The sequence below is a fragment of the Aptenodytes patagonicus genome, chromosome 14, assembly GCF_965638725.1.
Source record: "Aptenodytes patagonicus chromosome 14, bAptPat1.pri.cur, whole genome shotgun sequence".
In the NCBI taxonomy this organism is placed as follows: Eukaryota; Metazoa; Chordata; class Aves; order Sphenisciformes; family Spheniscidae; genus Aptenodytes; species Aptenodytes patagonicus.
In genome coordinates this window covers 13,645,403-13,663,182 of record NC_134962.1, presented here as the reverse complement: position 1 = coordinate 13,663,182, position 17,780 = coordinate 13,645,403, and the positions used below count along the sequence as shown (strand labels likewise).

Below are 17,780 nucleotides of genomic sequence, written 5' to 3'. Positions count from 1 at the left end.
TGCGGACAAGCCCTCGTTTTCCGAAGGCCCTCCCCGCACCGCGGGAGGGAGGACGCTCCGCACCAGCCGCTCTTGCAACATCCCCGGGGATGCTCCTCCGCTCCGCGCCTTCCACCTGCCGGGGCGGGCGGAGGGGCGGGCTGCGCCCCGCCGGCTCCGCGCCCCCTCCGCGGCCGTGCCCCCTCCGCGGCCCCGCCTCGGGGCGGAGCTGCGGCCGGAGCCGGAGCCGGAGGCGGGCGGGGGCCGGGGCTGCGCGGCGCCGCTGCCTCCCTCCCTCCCTGCCTGCCTGCCTGCCTGCCCTGCCCGCCCTGCCTGCCTGCCTGCCTGCCGGCCGGCCGGGGCGGCGGGAGCGCGGCGGCCGGGCCCGCTGCGCCGCGCGGAGCTGCCGCGGGTGAGTGCGGGGCCGGGGGCGCGGGGCCGGGCGGGGAGCGGGGCCGGGCCGGCCCGGCGCGGCGGGGGCAGCGGCCGAGCGGGATGCCGCGGGCGGGGCGCCGGGGCTCCCCGCTCTCCTTCCCCCGGGGAGCGGTGTGCGTGTGTTGTGTGTCCCCCCCCACCCCGCCCCCGCGGGGAGCAGCCAGGGCCGCGGAGCGCTCCGCGGGCGCGGAGCGGGGTCCCCGCCGCGGCCAGGGCAGCGGCTGCAATCACGCCGCGGAGTTTCGGTAACTCCAGCCCTGTGCAATCCTAGACCGGGCTGGCGAGAGTCACTGAAATAACGTAGCCCGCTTCCTTCCCCGGGTAGCATCGGGCACCCGGCTAATCCCTCAGTAAATTTGGCTAACCTTATCTTGGGCGCATCTAATGATGAGGACGTAATTACCCCTTTAAGGCAGTGCGCTGAACGACGGGCGTTGGTGTGTAAGTACACGTTTGTACCGTGGGTCATCGTCCAAAACCCAAGACACCGAAGGTGTGAATTCCTTGCGTTTGTTCGTGGGTGGGTTTTGCTTATTGCGTTTAGAAATCCTCTCCCTTTTGGCACGGTTCGGGTGTGGAAGGCATCCACTGGAGGTAGCGTAAATGGAAGCAACTGTAATTCCTGAAGTGGCATCGGGACTGCAAGTGCTGTTTCTGTGTGAGGTGAAGGTCTTTCTCGGAGAGAGTCTCCTTCAGAGACTGGCAGACCAGGCGAACTTCAGCCTGAACTTCAGGCCCTTCTCCAGCTCCAGGGTCTGAGGTGTCACGGGTGGTGGAGATGCTTTCGGTTGACTCTGTTGACAAGCCAAGAAGTTCGTGTTTATATCTTTGCTTACTTACTGTGAAAAGATCTCGTCTGCACTGTGATTAACTGCTCGAGGAGGAGGAGGAGGATGCTTCAAGCTACTATGGAGTAGCAGAGAAATTCACTTTTCGCAGATTGTCAAGGAAAGCAGAGGGCTCACAAACCTGAGGGGAGAGGGGGAACCAAATCTCTCGGTTTGAGCCCTCCTGTGCTCCCTAACAAATGCTCAGGGAACCTCGGGAGAAGCGGCTGCCTGGGCTGCCCTAGCTTTCACCTTGACCCAGCCGTCCCTGACCCGGGTGTCCTGAGCCCTGCCGTTACTGTTAAGTGCTTTTTCACAGATGGAAGGGCCAAGCGCTGTTATGGCAGAAAGCAGAAGGGGTTTTTCTGGCTGGCACTGAATTTACTCTGGCGGGGGATCGTGTTCATTGTGAAAGATGTAATGTATTAAATCCTGAATATGAAAAATACTTTTTCATTTATGTTTTCCCCTACCTTGTTTAATCTCTACACTATGGGTTGGACCAAAAACTGTGGATGGTATTGAAAATACTCTTATTACATTATTTTTACGGGTTTTGCTTCATGTCCTGAGATCTCTCATGAGGTTAAAAAAAAAAAGTGCTTATTTTCCTTCTGACTGGAAAATATAAGCTACTATTTCGTAAGAAAAATAAAGTGTTGAACTTCAGATATCTGTGATGGATGTGATGAAACACTGAGATACCGCATCTTCTTTTTGCCATCAAGACCACGTGTCCAGGCTGCCCGTTTCTAACAATGTCTTGTTGTTGAGTCCGTCGTTGCAGGAAGAATGACTCTGTGTGAGTGTGCTGGTACCAATTGTACCGGCTCCTTGGTGCTTCTGCATCGCTTCTGCGGCCACTTTGTTGGAACCTTATTTTCCCTTGGTTTAATAATTTATAAAATGCCTGTTGCCTCTAGGCACATTTCATCCAGTAAGAAGAAAAACATCAACCAGTGTTTACTGGTTACAGAGCCTGAGGTTGACAAATAATGAAGCTTTTGTGGATGAGGGGATGTCTTATTTTTATCTTATATAAACTCACAAAAACGCAGGGTTTGTGCTAAAAGTCTTCTGGGGATGTTACTCCTTTCGTATCCCCATCCTTAAAAAGGTCTCTTGCCCGCTGGTGACAAAGTGGGTTTTAACAGTGATCTTCCTTAACCTGTTTTTGGGTCTGCTTCTCCTTTTTGCTTTTACTGATGTCTGACTCCAGTTTGGCAGCTCTCGGGTATTTAATGGTTGTGAATTAAGATAGCAAAATCAGGTCCTACATCTTCACAGGCTTCGTTTCTTTGGTGTGAAAGAGGTCAATCTCTTCTTGGGCAATAAATTGCCCTCTCAAGTCCTCTGCCAGGTACTTATGAACCACTATCATTAACTGCATTTTGAATCAGTCATTGAGCTGGAGGGGGAAAATTGGCCTGCAGTTCATCTTGTCTCCTTTGAAACTGCTAAATGATGATTCAGTGACCTTAGTGGGCAAATTATATCATCAGCTAATTGGCCTGAGAAGAAAAACTTGCCTGGTATCAAACAAGCTGGCTGCTGCTGTTCTTCACTCTGAAACCCTCTGCTGTCCCAGGTGATACCTCCGGTTTCAAATACTTACAGGGTTTTGTTGAGGCACTGGGAAGGGGGCATAGTAAACTCTTCCTGTTAGCCATACCTGTGCACGGTATCCACTCCACCTCCAGCAGGTTTTGAAGTCCCTTAAAGTATAAAAATCTTAACGTTTCAAGCTTGCCTTCCCATGCGGATAGCCCTCTCCTCTTCCTCCTCAGAGGGTGAAACTGCTCACTGGGGTGTAATGTTTTTGGAGGACTTGGGTCTGCTGGGGATCCCGGCAGAGCTGAATTTAGGAAGGAGATGAAAGCATGGCGCAGGGCCCCTGCTCCTCACCTTGCCGTCCCCGTCCCTGCAAAGCCCTTTTCAGGAGCCATGTGCCTCTCCCCAGATGTGCCTGGCAGTTTTGTGGCCCGACGCTGGGAATGTGGGTGAGGATTAGCCCCCGAGAGGGCAATGAAATGTGCTGTATGGCTGGTCGGGGCCGGGGAGAGCGGGACGGTGTGCTCTGTCGGCGCTAACGGTCAGCCCAACCTCGCTGCTTGTTTGATTGTTGAAAATAATTCAGGGCTGGCGGCTTCTCTGCAAGGAGGACTGTAATTGCAGGCGAGTGCCAGTGTAGAAGCATCCAGGCATGGCACGTTCAGCCCTCCTTGCTTAAAGAGCTGCAGGAGTGAGCCGGGATGTGTGAAAGGGGTCAGCTGTTGGCTTTTTGCAAGGCTGTTAGTCGAGTTACACCACCTCCTAGGAAGGCCTTGCCAGCTGGCTCATCCTTTAGGGAAGTTTAGAGGCTTATCACAATCTTACTAGAAATCTGTCATCTTCTATTAATCTACTTGTCTCTCCTCATCTCCTTTCCACGTGCTCCCTTGCTCATTCATCTCGACAGCGCCACTCTGCCTGCGCTGCTGCCGGTCGACACCAGCTGTGCTGCTCGCCAAAGTCTTGTTTAGGGCATGTTCATCTGTAGACTGTCGCTCTTCGCTGTCCAACATGGTTTTTCTTTATATATATAAAAATATATTATATTTTTAAATTTTTTTTTTGAAGGTGGCACTCCTGAAAGGACAGCAGAACCCGGGTGCTTTGCTGGCTGGGGTAGAGGTGCAGGGGAACCGTGGTATCCAGCAGAAATCAGAGTCCAGCTCTGAGTAACCCAAAGCCCACTCCCGTGCCAGGTCCTGCTCGGTGGCGGGCTCAGCGTGGAGCACAGCGTGCCTTGCCCCTGGGGGCAGCGTAAGGGACTGGTAATTGTGGATGTGAACTACCGGCTGCCTGCCCCTTCCCTTCTGAAATGAGGATGGTTCCCACTTCGGGGGGTAGCACGGCGCTTTGCTTGTGCAAAAAGCACAGATGAAAGGCAGTGGCAAAAACTGTCAAACTTTGGGAGGGAAAGGGGGTGAGAGGGGTGCATTTCATGGCAAAGCAGGAAAGCATTCATCAGTGAGAACTGATGATGCTGGACTGAGTCTGAACTTGGTGGCACCTCTCGGCACCTCTGCTAGCTGGGGCAAATGTTACTGTCAGAGTAACGCATTTCTTCCTAATGGACCTTTTCCTTGCAAGTCTCACCGAAGCATGTCGATACTGGGATTAACAGCCATGTAGGCACCAAGGGGGAAAAAAAAAAAGAATAGCTTAAGGAAGGCTAAGCCTTAATACCCATACAAAGCAAACAAATGGTATATGGTTTGATGTGGATTAAGTGAGCCGCAAGATCTCTGGCTCTAGAGGTGCCGGGTAGGAAATGCAAAGCCTTTGACAAAGGTGGCTTGGCTGCCCCTGCTTCCAGAGACAGCATCCGCGTGCTGATGCAGGTACCACGTGGCGGGAGCCACGTATCTGCCTCTCCTCTCGCCTTTCACGGGGATGCTCTTTCTCCCGCACAACACGTGTTTGCTCTCCTTGAATGTTGCTGGCTGGCAAGGAAACAGATCAATGTGTTTTTTTTCCAGAATAGTCAGCTGACTTCATCCCATGGGAAGTGGTTGAAAAGCAGGAGACAGCTGGGTTGGCATTCCTGCTTCGTAGCCTTCCATAATTCCAGCAGGAGAAGGATAAACCGAGAAGTGCAGTTGCTGGGTACTTTTCTATGTTTGCATTTGAAAGAGCTTGATAGGCTGTGATTAATGAGGCTAAATGGAAGCTTGATAGATGGTAAATTCAAATGAACCTCAAACAAAAATGGCTTTACAAGAAGGCTTTTGGTTGTGTGCAAAGTGCGGATTGTGGGTTTGGTCTAGCGCTGTTCGGTTTATGGCTGGCAGAGTGCGTTGCGCGGGCCGTCCCCCTGCCGAGGTGCGTGCCTGCTGCAGGAATAGCTGCGGTGCAGCAGGTCCTGCCCAAGCGGTGTCTGTGCAGACCCTCCTGCAGGCGGCTGTTTCTTTCCTGGTTCAGGTTAATACAATGTTTCCAAATTTGGACTGTCACATCTGCATCCTGGAGCCCCCCATGTCCCCATATCCAGGCTCTAATTAAGGATGCTCTAAAAGCGGCAGGCCAGCTACTATGGCCTTGCAGATCAGAACCATTGGCCTAATCTATTTTTAAAGTGAATTAAACTAGAAAAGGGTACTGCCACTCTAGAATAAGAAGCCACCTGGGGAGTTAACCCAGAACAGTTGTTCTGCTTTGAATTCGCACCCTGTCTCACTTCAAAATAACTTTTTGTTTCCATACATGCAAGCTCCGTAAGCACATACAGGGCTTGACTTAAGCAAGATCACCCAACAGAGCTAGGAAAACATCTTATTTTTTCCCAAGGTGTTCTCTGCATCGCCTCCCAGCGATCCACACATGCTCCTTGACTTAGGCATCCTTTTCTGTAATAAATCTGCCCTGTTTCTGGCTCGATCCCTTGCAGAGATCTGCACTCCGTTTCCACCCCCACCTCTGTAGTTTGCTGTAACACCCTGACTGCCAGCTCCCTGCAGCCACCTCTGCTCTGCTCCCCTGTCCTCTGTCCGCTGTTGTGCTGGTCGCACACAGTGGAACGAGCATCCCGAGTGCTCATCCCCCCAGAGGTCCACGGCAAGATTGTGCAAAGATCTTTTCTTAGGCTGGATGGGACCTTATCACCGTTCTCGGTGAGTCAGTGTGAGCGCTAAGAAAGAGGCAGCATCAGGTGCCTTTTTCTGAGCTGGGGCTGATAACCTGAGCTGGGCATAGGTGGCAGGCGTAAATTATTTGCAACGGCCGACCTAGGCGCTGCTCTCGTGCTGCTCTCGTCTTGCGTTGGCTGGGAGGAGGAGCGGGGATATTTGCATGATGTTTTGAGTTGTGCTGAGGCACTCTGCTGTTACACTGCTCCTTTGGATTTGTCAAGCTGAAGTTAAATGTATATAATTTTAACATCTCATGATTCTTTGGGGGCTGACTCATGTTTTTTTGGCCTGAATGAATCATAGCTCTTGAACTCCATTGCTAAATTCATTATGCAACAATTACAGGGTTGGAAATGCCACCCTAAGTGCACACAAACAAGCTGGCAGCAATTTTCCCCTCCTTTTCTCTCACCCCGTGTTGCCAAGAGACCTCCCTTGTGGGTTTGCTCATTAGCTCTTGCCTCTGCTCTGTAGGTGAGGGGCTGCTCGGCACCCTGAGTCTTGATGCTTTGCGCTTGAGCTGGAAGGGGCAGGAGTTGCAGGTTGGGTATTTCTGGAAGAGAAGAGAGGGGACAGCCTAGGAGGGAAGGCTGGCGATGCACAGCTTTGCTCATCGGTGCCAGTTGCCTTAATTTTGTCCCAACTGCTCCATGTGAAGTTATGTCCTGGCACCTTTAATGATCCATATGGGAAAACCCCAAGAGTGAGGCATTGCTCTACAGTGGCTCCATGTGGCGATACTGGATGTCGGCAGCATCTCACAGGCACAAGTTCTGTTTGATTGCTTGCTCAGGAGCTCAAAGGTCAAATACCCATCAGAGGAGAAATACCAAGGAAGACGTGAGCCCCGTGCTGGCTGTGAAGTGTCTAGTAATACCCGCCATCATTTCTCTACTTTATGGTGCTAAGCTGAGATTTGGGGATTTGTGTAGGGCTTGGATTTTTGTTACTGAGGTCTTGAGCAAGAGTTCATCTGGTATGTGAAATTAAGAGGGGCTTTGTACTGGGTTGGCTTTGCTTGTTGACTTGCTTAACCCACCAAAGCAGCTGGTGGGAGCTGCGCTGTAGCTCTGTCAGTGGGATGCAGAGGGGCCATCTCCACCATCTGCAGGATCAGATCAGATTTCTGGCGTTAAAATGCCCCTGCTACCTGAATTTGATTTTTCACTACCAGAACACTGATTTTTCTGCCATCCAAATAAAACTGCTTCTCAGAACAAGTATTCATCTGAGGTACATACAGAATGGCAGGGTGGGCACCTGTGCCCGGGAAGCCCTCCAGAAAGTCTTCCTTAAGAGCAGCCGTTCTTCCCAGCTGAGTTCTGGCCCTTAAATCTCTGTATCTTTGGGAGGAGTCTCTCCCCTGGGCAGGTCTGGCTGTTCGCACATCCAGGTATGGCTGCACATCAAGACAGCAGAGAGGATGGCTAAACCTTGTGCCTGTGGGTGGACGAGGAGAGGGACCTTGGTTCTCCTTGGTGTGTGGCAGCAGAGCCCTAGTGCTTGTCATCCCAGAAGTGGCAGAAGCAAAGTAAGAACTGGACTGATGAGGAGGAGAGCAGTACCAGCAATTCTGGTACCATGTTTATAGTCAAGTTAATGTAAAGTATCCAAAATCATATTTGCAAACTAAGAAGTGGTAAATATTTGATGAAACTGAATGTCAGAGCAGCTGCATTGTCAGAGCAGCAAGTCAAGTCAACGTACCATCTCTGTGGCCAAGAGTAGATGCAGAAAACACGAAGTAGGGCATGTATGGTGACGTGCGGGTTGATAACTGCGCCTAAAAATAAGGTACTTTAGAAACGTAAAATCTGCCTCGCAAGCAAGGCAGTGGCAAGCTGCTCTGAGTGTCTGATTTAAGACTGAAACTGGTGGTGTTGGCACTGCAGAAAGCTGTGCTAAAATTTTGTTAGCATTTTGCTAGCAAAACATTTTGTTTCAGTCTGATGGTTTGCATCTAAGATAAGGCAAGTTACTCTGGAGCTGTGCTTGGGCAGAGGTGGAGGCGAGAGGCAGTGGTGGGGCTGTTGGCGGAGATGCTTTTCCTCAGCCAAGCCCTGCCAGCAGCAGCCTGCTTTCCCGTGCAGGGTTTCTGCTCATCTGCATTTCAAGGAGTCTTTGTCCTCTTGAAGTATTATGGTTCAACTTTCTAGAAGATGCACTTATGATATTCCTGTAGGCTTCAAGGGAAAACAGTCTTGATTGCCCTGCGGTAACAGTATCTGGTGGTGCTGATCTTTGCTGCCGTTGTGAATGGGCTGATACCGGTACCCTACAGCAACTATATGATGCTGCTTGTCGACTTGCTGCAGGGAAGCCCGACCCACTGTGCTTGTAGGTCTGTTAGTGTCAGATCAGCAGCCTCAGGACCCGCTTCTTGCATGCTGGTGGCTGACCTTGACCTGCTGCAAAGGGTAGGTGGACAGGAGGAGAAGTTTTTTGGAGTGGAAGGGGGGTGGCATGTGCATGGTTTAGCAGTGGACTAAGTCATTGTGGAGTCACCAAGGTATAAGGGCTGTGCCTTAGATAACAAATCCAGATGTTCGAGCTGTATGGAGCAAAACATCCCTCACTGTAGCATGGATAATTCATTTTTCCCAAAGTCTCACCTCTTCACTCTCCCAGCTGAGCCCACGGGCACCCCGCTGGTCCCTGCACAGCAGAGGCAGGTGGGCAACACCATCCTGAGCAGACGTACGGGCTCCCTGACGGATGCGGGATGGGTCAGAGGGCACCTTTTTGTGTTATTTGGTTAAGATCTTTTGAGGATTATTGGAATGGTTATAGGTAAGCTCAATAGTGTCCATAAGCATTAGAGTTGAAAGCATTTTGTTAGCAATAATTAAATACAACTGCTATTTAAAAAGGATGAATCAGATTGGTGGGAAGAGCATCCTCTCTTAAATCTCCCACAAAATCAATATTCCTCTTGTCAGGTGTGTAGCAGACACTTTCAAATCCTGCCAGTCATATCCAAGCCCACCACAAAGCACCACGTCATCCTGACAGCGGCGCTTCTTACCAGCCTCCCAAAACCTCTCTTCATGCCGCAGCGAGCTGTTTGGCATGTTTGGCGCTGGCACCTGGGTGCTCAGAGTTGGGTGGTGGTTGTGCCCAGCTGGTGACATCTGTCCCATGGCCGGGGGCAAATGCCTGGTGCTAGCGGGGCTCCGTGGTCTTTGCTCCTGTGGTCTTGCAGTCTGGGGACCTCTCCTACCTTCGGCACAAGCTAGTGCTTCCCGCTGGACCTGAGCGTGGATCATTGTGCTATGGTCTAGGTGTCCAGCTTGGAAGTAGTTATCTCTCGATGTCAACCTTGGTATAGCGAACTCCAGTATGGATGTGCAGGGACAAGTCTTCTCTTGCATACCAGCATCATCTCGCAGCGTGAACCCAACACGCGTTGCCCCTTCCTCCCATCTGATTGTTGTTGTGGTGGCTTCATTGTCTGCTGGCATTGTCACCGCCGTGCCATAAAGCTGGCAGAATCACGCCTTTGCCTTGGAAAGAGCAAGGCAGGACTCCCTTCTGGTGGCAAAGAAACCAGAAAAAATTAAAAATAGAGGAAGGTAGTCCCATCGGATGGTAACTCCCTGGGGGGATGCTGTGGCCCCCAGCCTGCTGCAGAAAGGCACAGCCACGGAGGGCTGCATAGCTGTACGGGGGCGGGTGGGATGCCCGCTCTCGCTGTCACCTCTGCGCGATATCGTGCAGATATAGGTGCATCGCGCAGAGGTGACGGCGAGAGCGGGTATCCCCTGGGAAAGGCACATCCCTGTCAATAGCTGAGAGCCTGGAAAAGCCCTGCTGCTGAAACATCCCACGTTGGCATGGCTTGAGGTACCTAGGAGCTGTAAATGGAAAATCCAGGCACTTATCTAGCTTGTTGCTGTGCCAGGATAGGGCTGTTCCCAGGATTTTTTTTTTTTTTCTTCCATGGGCCAAAATGTGTTTAAGTGGCTTTAAACAATGGAAGGATTTCTGTTAAAAAGTCTGGGGTGCGGGCGAATAGGGCTTTAATTTGTATCTTAAGGGAAGGGTGTGGGCTCTTGCAATGGTGTTTTTGAGATTGTGTTGGAAATTAGCTTTGTTTTTTCCCCATGTCTTATTTTAAAGCCTGTTTTGGGGAAAAAATTGTTGTCATTTTTCGAATGACAGAGCTCTAAATGTGTAGTTTAAAATGTCAGGAAGGGGGATGCAGTTTTGGAAGACTCCACACATCTGTCTGTTGCAGGGCTGATAAAAACCGGAAGCTTTGACCAGAAAAAACAAATAAAAGGAGGTAATATCGCTGTCACAGATGGGTCGGGCTGCTTTCCCTGAAGGTGTCTGCATTGCAATCCACAGTCACATATAATGTGCTGTGGAAAAAATAAATGGAGAGCCAAATCGGAGACTTATGCCCTCAATTAATTTTTGTTCCACATAATCGGAGCTGCTGCATGCCTTTCCTTCAATATTTAACTGCCTGGCTCAGAAGATGGGGCTGCTCTCGTGCGAGGGCAGTTGGGATTCGGTTCATGTTTGCACAGAAATCCCATTCCGATCTTTCTTTCTTTGCCTAAGGGCAGGGATCCTGCTGCTCCTCTGATGCTAGAGATAAATTTTGTTAACAGATACTTTTCTTTGGGAGAGCAAAGGGGAGAGGGGAGTGGTATGTAATGAATTCTTGAAGGATAAAATTTCCTTGTCTTCAAGCATCGTCTTCTCTAGAGTCCTACGTGCTGCCTTGAACCTGTGTCTGCGCTGTCTCAAGTACAGTCAGAGGGGAGCAGAGGGGAGAGCTTTGCTCATGGTTTGGTCCTCATCTGTGATGGGTCGACCTTGGCTGGACACCAGGGTCCCACCAAAGCTGCTCTATCACTCCCCTCCTCAGCTGGACAGGGGAGAGAAAAATATAATGAAAAGCTCGTGGGTTGAGATAAGGACAGGGAGATCACTCACCAATTGCCGTCACGGGCAAAACAGACTTGGGGAAAAAATCCTATCAGAGTAGGATAATGAGAAATAAAACCAAATCTTAAAAACACCTTCCCCCCTTTCTTCCCGGGCTCAACTTTACTCTCGATTTCTCTACCTCCTCGCCACCAGTGTCGCAGGGGGACAGGGAATGGGGGTTGTGGTCAGTTCATCACATGTTGTTTCTGCCGCTCCCTCCTCCTCAGGGGAGGACTCCTCACACTCTTCCCCTGCTCCAGCGTCGGGTCCCTTCCACAGGAGACAGTCCTCCATGAAATTCTCCAACGTGAGTCCTTCCCCCAGGCTGCAGTTATTCACAAACTGCTCCAGCACGGGCCCTTCCCACGGGGTGCAGTCCTTCAGGAACAGACTGCTCCAGCGCGGGTCCCCCACGGGGTCACAAGTCCTGCCAGCAAACTCGCTCCAGCGTGGGCTCCTCTTTCCATGGGGCCACAGGTCCTGCCAGAAGCCTGCTCCAGCGTGGGCTTCCCACAGGGTCACAGCCTCCTTTGGGCGCATCCACCTGCTCTGGCATGGGGTCCTCCATGGGCTGCAGGTGGATATCTGCTCCACTGTGGACCTCCATGGGCTGCAGGGGGACAGCCTGCCTCACCATGGTCTTCACCACAGGCTGCAGGGGAATCTCTGCTCCGGTGCCTGGAGCACCTCCTCCCCCTCCTCCTTCACTGACCTTGGTGTCTGCAGAGTTGCTTCTCTCATGTATTCTCACTCCTCTCTCCGGCTGCAGTTGTGCAGGTTTTTTCCCCCCTTCTTAAATACGTTATCCCAGAGGCGCTACCACCGTCGCTGATGGCCTCGGCCTTGGCCAGCGGCGGGTCCCTCTTGGAGCCGGCTGGCATTGGCTCTATTGGACATGGGGGAAGCTTCTAGCAGCTTCTCACAGAAGCCACCCCTGCAGCCCCCCCACTACCAAAACCTTGCCAAGCAAACCCAATAGATCGTCTAAGGAAAAAAATGAATCAGTACAATTAGCGGGTGCTCTCTGCAGATTTACAGGCTGTTGAATAATTTTCTCTATTGCATTAGGTTAAAGGGGGACAGCTTGTTTTGGTGTGTAGTTTGAAATTGAGCCCTGAACTTAGTTTCTGATTTTTAACTCGATTCAAAATCACAGTTAGATTTTTCAAGTTCAAACTAACTGAAATGTCCCTCTCCCTTCTCTGCATGGCAAGCTGATGGCCAAGAGCCCAGGGTTTTTACTGATTCACCAACAGACCTGAAAGCAGGAGGCAAACCCGAGGTTTCACCCTCGGAAGGCAAAAGGGGGCTGAGCAGTTTCTGCAGCTCCAAGGCACCCTTGAAGGCACACCCAGCGCCCGGTCTGGAGCTACTCCTCGCCCCGGGGGCTGGAGGAGCCCGCTCTGCCCGTGGATGCGGAGGGAGAGCCAGCAAGAGCGGAGCTTGGCTGCCTTGCCTCAGAAGCCTGGGTGATAAGTAGGATGCTAGGGAATAAAAATGGAGAGGGGAGGAAAACCCCAAACTTGTAGTGAACATAAAAACTATCCCCATAAAAGTTCTGGATTTGAAAATCTACCAAGGCAAGGATAGTTTAATGCAGAAAAGCGGCAGCCTTGAGAGAGCTGTGTGGAGCAGACATAGAAAAGAGCATTTGCTCTACGGAGCTTCTAGATTAAGGTTTTCTAAAACGCCTCCAAGTCCTGCTGCCTTGCGCTGGGAATTGGGCTTAAGAAGCAGCTTTGCACAAGAACAACGTGGAGGGAAGCAAGCGCTGAGTTGGTCTAGCTCTAATGCTCTGGCTTGCTCCTAAATAACGCGTGTAAGCTGTGCTTGGGCTTGTGCAAAGCCTTCCGTGGCTGCAGCCGTCTCCACTGAACCCAAAGACCCAGCTCTCCAGCTATTGATAGGAGCTTAATGGCCGGCATATATACATCTGGGGACCATCACCAGATTTGTTTTGCTCGTCAGTGGGGTGCCACTGGAAAGAGCAGCGTGTTTCCAAGCACACTGATGTGGGGGAGGACTGCTTGGCACCAAAGGTCTTTTCTTAAGGAAGCCCATGTTGAAGTATTGATAGGAAAAAGAATGTATATTGTACTGTGTTGAGTGTTTACAGGAAATATATAGTGAAAATACTGAGGGACTTTCCTCAAACAACTGCCAATATTGTTAGCAGTGGAACAGTTGGGAGGAGAAAAGAATGAGGCACTTAACATTTTCTATTACCAGCATTGGCTCCAAAGGGATTTTTTGACTTGCTGTTTCACTTTTTTCTTCTCGCTCATATTTCATTCCCAGTGCTAGGAAGGGGCTTGTTGAAGAGGGAGAGATTATCTGGAACTAGAGATAAAATGGCCAAACCAAAATGTTTTTAATTCTCTGGGGAAGAATTTAACTTTAAATTTTGAGCGTTCCATTAAGCTAGAAAAATACCTTAGGTTGATGCACGTTCACCACAAAATTTACCTTAGCATCAAGCAGCAATGAAACTTCCTTTGCTGCAGATGGGTAAAACAGTATCTTCGCTTTAAGAAGGTAATTGGGGCACAGATTAAGTTACTTACTTTGCATACAAGAAACCTGTGGGAAAGCCAAGAATCTCTTCCGAAACTCCCAATTTCTGATGAGATCTCTCACCCAGAAGACTTCTGTATCTGCTCTTTCTCACCAGCACTCCAGGGCAGACTGTAGGAATTGTGTTCATTAAGGGGTCTTGGCTGAAATCTCTCTTTTTTTTTTTTCCTTCTTTTTTTTTTAAAGTGATGTTTCCTGCCACTTTCCCCTTCATTCCTTCAGGAGGAACCATTCATTTGGTAGCGCTGAGCATCTGCTGCTTAAAATGCTGCAGAAGCCCCGAGTGAGGAGAGGAGCTGTTTGCTTCTAAGATACCAGTAAAATTAAATCATGCAGCAATAATTTTCATAATTTTCACTCCTCCGTGTGGTTAACCTGTGGGTGCTGTGGGGCTCGCAGCACGGTGCGGGGAGAATCACATGGTGCATGCAAGAATTTGCTACCAGAAGCAATAGCCAGAGCTGTTAGAGTAGCACCGAGGGACGAGTAGGGTTTCGCTAGTACCTCATGGCTGGAGCACAGGACTAGAAGTAACAATCCTGAGGTGGTGGTGTAGCTCTTACAGTGAGTTTGCTGCATGAAGTCAGGCAAGTGACCTTGTTCGGTATTCATCTGTTCATCAGTGGATGCTCTTGACCTCTAGAGAAGGGTTTGTTGCATATTATTTTGAAAGTACTGGCTTAGGTGTATGTCAAGCTGTTGTTTAATCTGCTGCCTTGGGCTGCGTTCAGGGTGCGCGTGTTACCAGCAGCAGGTTTCTGACTTCAGCTTTGCTATCAGCCCTGACATCCCGCGGGAGATGGTGGTCAGTGCGCACCTGCATCGCAGTCGTTGCACAGAGATCCAGACAAGGGAGATGGTACAACCTGTCTGGCAGGCTGGGATATTAGAGAAATAAAAATTTCAGTTTCAGAAAAGAAAGGAAACCCTTCAGGAGGCTGGAAACGCTGCGTTTTGAATTGCTTACCACTGCAGCCTTTCACCGCGGGTGTTTTCTCCTCCTCCTCCTCCCCAGGGCTTTGTAGGAAACGTGACTGTCCTGTAGCACTGCAGGCAAAAATAAGTATTTTGGGGCTGTGATTCCTCGGAGGGGCAGGTGTGCCTCTTGTGATTTGAACTCCCCTTCCCAGTTTGCCGTATGGTCGCTGTTGGTATCTGACCCTCTGTCTGCCTTCATTTGGAAGACCCAGTGGCTGAGTCCCCCGTTATAGGTGTGTCAGGCTATAACGGTTTGGGTAGTTGGGTGGTAGGGCTTGGTGCAGTGTCCTTGTTGACAATGCTCTAGTGAAATGTTTTTCCAGAAGGCAGGAGGTGAGAGAAGCAGTTATAATAAGGAAAGAAACCCTGGTTCTAGGCTATGGTGATCTTAGCATGGAAGACCCTCTTGTCTTGATGCGCCCTGTACTAATTAAAAAAAAAAACCAAAAACCAAACAAACCACCCTACAAGCCCCAAGAGCTCTTGATCCAGAACAGGGCTCACTGTTCCCATCAGCAGGCCAGAAGAGGGGTTTGGTTTCCCTTCCTCCCGAAGGTAATGCAGATTGCTGCAGGGAGCAGCTTGCGTGACGGTTGTGGGGTGGGAAGCGCCTTGGCAGAGCCGGCGTGGTTACGTGCTCGGCAGTGACACGGTTTAGGAAATGACTTGGAGCGTGTTCCTCTGGGGAGGGCGGGAGGGGGATGCTGCTGTCCTTCTCACCCCCGGTCTGGGCTGTGGGGAGGGAGGGAATGGACCTCGGCTCTTTGTGTATGGTCAGCCCCACGGCACATCCACACTTTGGGCAGCCTCCCTGTGTCCCCCCTTGTTCTCCCTTGGGGACAGTTGAACTCCTGTGCCTTTCTTTCCTTGCTGCTCTTGCCTGTCCCTCAATCTGTCACCTCCTTCTCTTGGTGGCTTTCTGGCTGTCTCTGGATGGTGTTACGGCTGCAGGGCTGCCAGTGAGCTCTTCCCCTCATCGGGGAGCAAGGGATGAAAAGCTGCTCTGCTGCTTCCTCCAGACCTTGGGGAGGTCCTGGCCAACAGCAGAAACAGCAATACAGAACGTACGTCTTCGGCCGCTTTGTATCACCAAGCAGTGACAATCCTGAAGGTGATGCCTGAAAGAGAATCCTGTAAATTCTTCATTGGTGCTCGTTGCTGGAGGATGGGTTCAGCAAAAGGGCTGCGATGGTCATCTAGCATTTCGTGTGGCAGGAATAGCACAGATTGGCCTTGGCCCTTGTAGGAAGCAGAAGGGGTAAATTTGGCAATTCCTCACCTTGCCATGGTGCAGGAGTTGACTCTTAATGAAATAAATAAATCAGGCAGCCACCTCCTCTGCAGGCTGCTTATGTGCTCAGATCCCTGCTATAGGCTTTTGTGCTTGGTTTCCAATTCCAGCAGAGAGACGATTAGCTTGGGGAGGGGAGGAGAGGGCTATTTCTGTCACTCTTCATGCCACTGACTTGACTTTATGCTGCAAGCACAGATGCTTCACCTAATCGGCTCGGCCCAGTCCTGCAGGTGCCTCCCCACAAGCAATCCAGTGAATGAGAATGATCTCCTTGACTTCAGAAGCGGCTGCTCATATACCTGGGTCTTGAATTTTACCTTTGCTTGAAAGATGCACAACTTAGAAGAATTCCCTAGTTGCTGAACTACTTCATTTCAAGGTGTCCCATTCAAGGGTTGCTCTTCCATGGTTTGTGTTTATTTCTTTTTAAGTGGAATAAAACCGAATTCAATTGATGACACTTAAGTGAAGGACTCTTCTCAGTGTTTGTGTTCTGCTTCAGTGTCATGCTGGGCTTTAAGTAGTGCCTTGTGGAGATGTGATGGAGGATTTGCCGGTCTTAGCTCCAGCTTTATCGTCTGGTGGGGAGACGAGGAGGCTCTCCAGCATCACTCAGCAACGCGGCTGTTTTAATGGATACAGCTCCAACCTCAGCAATATTATGGCAATGTCTGCAAGTTGAATGCTTTGTAGGAAGGTTGAGGGGGGCAGCTCTGAGTGTGTGCCGGAACAGGAAAATAAGCGCACTTGGTTTTCTCCTTCGCGGGATGCAAGTGCCAACCTCTAAGTGTGAAATGGAAAGAAGTGTGTGTATAGGAGACGAAGGACCCCTCCAGGCAGAGTTGGTGGTACAGGGTAGGCAGCTTGTTGCAACCACTGACTCAGTAAACTCTCAATTCACAGGATCGCCGTCTCGTCTTGCAAGTGAGTAACCAGTGCCCTGAAAGTCCTTTTGAGCTTAGTGAGATGAATCTTGTACCAAGGTGAGACAAAATGTACAGGAAATGCAAACTTTTTTAAAAAAAAAAACGATTGTGTTTGCCAACACTTGCATGCCCTTTGTAGGGACTGATCTTTGACACAGTTGGAGCGGGTCTTTCTCTGCTGCAGTGCCAAGAGGACGGCGATGGCACAAGTGCGATATAATAGCGAGCGTCTCGCCTTCCTTTTGGCCCCCGAAATAGTCGCCCATTGTCCCCATGGGGCTGGGGGCCGCGTGCGTCTGGCAGGATGCTCTCGGCACGGCGGCAGGCAGATCTGCTGAGCTCACGGAAACTCAGCTCGGTCGAACACAAGGAACGGCACTTTTTTTTTTTCTCTTTTTCTTTAAATAAAACAGAAACCAAAATGTGATGCCTTGCAAACCACAGACACCCACACAGCCAGCTTCTGTGTCACTTTGCAGGTAAACAAATGCTGGGGTCTGAAACTGTGCTGTAGTTAGACTGACCAGTTTGTGCAAGGAGAAGTCAATGTGCCATTTTTTTGGTACAGGGAAGAAACTAGGTCATCGGAAAACAGGCAGCTGGAGTGATGGAGCCAAAGTCTTTCTGAGGCTCTGGGGTCTGTGGAGGGTGCTAGGGGACTTGTACCTAAGTCTGGGAGAAGTTGAGCCGTGTCTCCTTCAGGAAGACCTCTCAGAGTGACCTCTCTGCTCCTTCAGACGTTCATTTGCTGGTTGGTTTGAGGAGACGCTGGTGTCTGGTACTTCCAGAAGATGTCTCCTGGTGTTTGTGGATCTCCCCTCTCCATTTCATTCCTCTCTGTAGGCCACTCGAATCTTCCTGTTGTTCTGTTGTGAGAGCAGAGGAGCTGCTGAAGGATGAGGTGCATGCAGGAAAGCTGAAACATGGGCAAGCAGAGCAAGCCACGCTTCTCCTTTCCTTATAAATCAATGTTCTGTTGCTCTTTCCAAGGTGCAATCCTAATACCACTAAGAAAGCTTCCAGCTGTTTTTTGGGTAAACAGGAAAATGCTGAAATAAGGTTTCTTTGCTTCAACAAACCTGCAGAATTAGGTCCTCGTTTCTACTTCAGGTGTGTTTTGGAAAATATTTGTTCATCTCTCAGCGAACAATGG

At 50.5% G+C, this 17,780-nt stretch overlaps 1 protein-coding gene across 1 annotated transcript in view; it reads left to right on the top strand.

Moving 5' to 3' along the window:
- Nucleotides 1-350: 350 nt before the first annotated feature.
- Nucleotides 351-17,780, top strand: part of PPP1R16B (protein phosphatase 1 regulatory subunit 16B) — a 62,734-nt gene continuing 45,304 nt past the window's right edge. The window contains exon 1 of the mRNA XM_076351930.1: nucleotides 351-391. The gene's annotated coding sequence lies outside the window, so the exon portion shown is untranslated. The remainder of the gene's footprint in view (nucleotides 392-17,780) is intronic.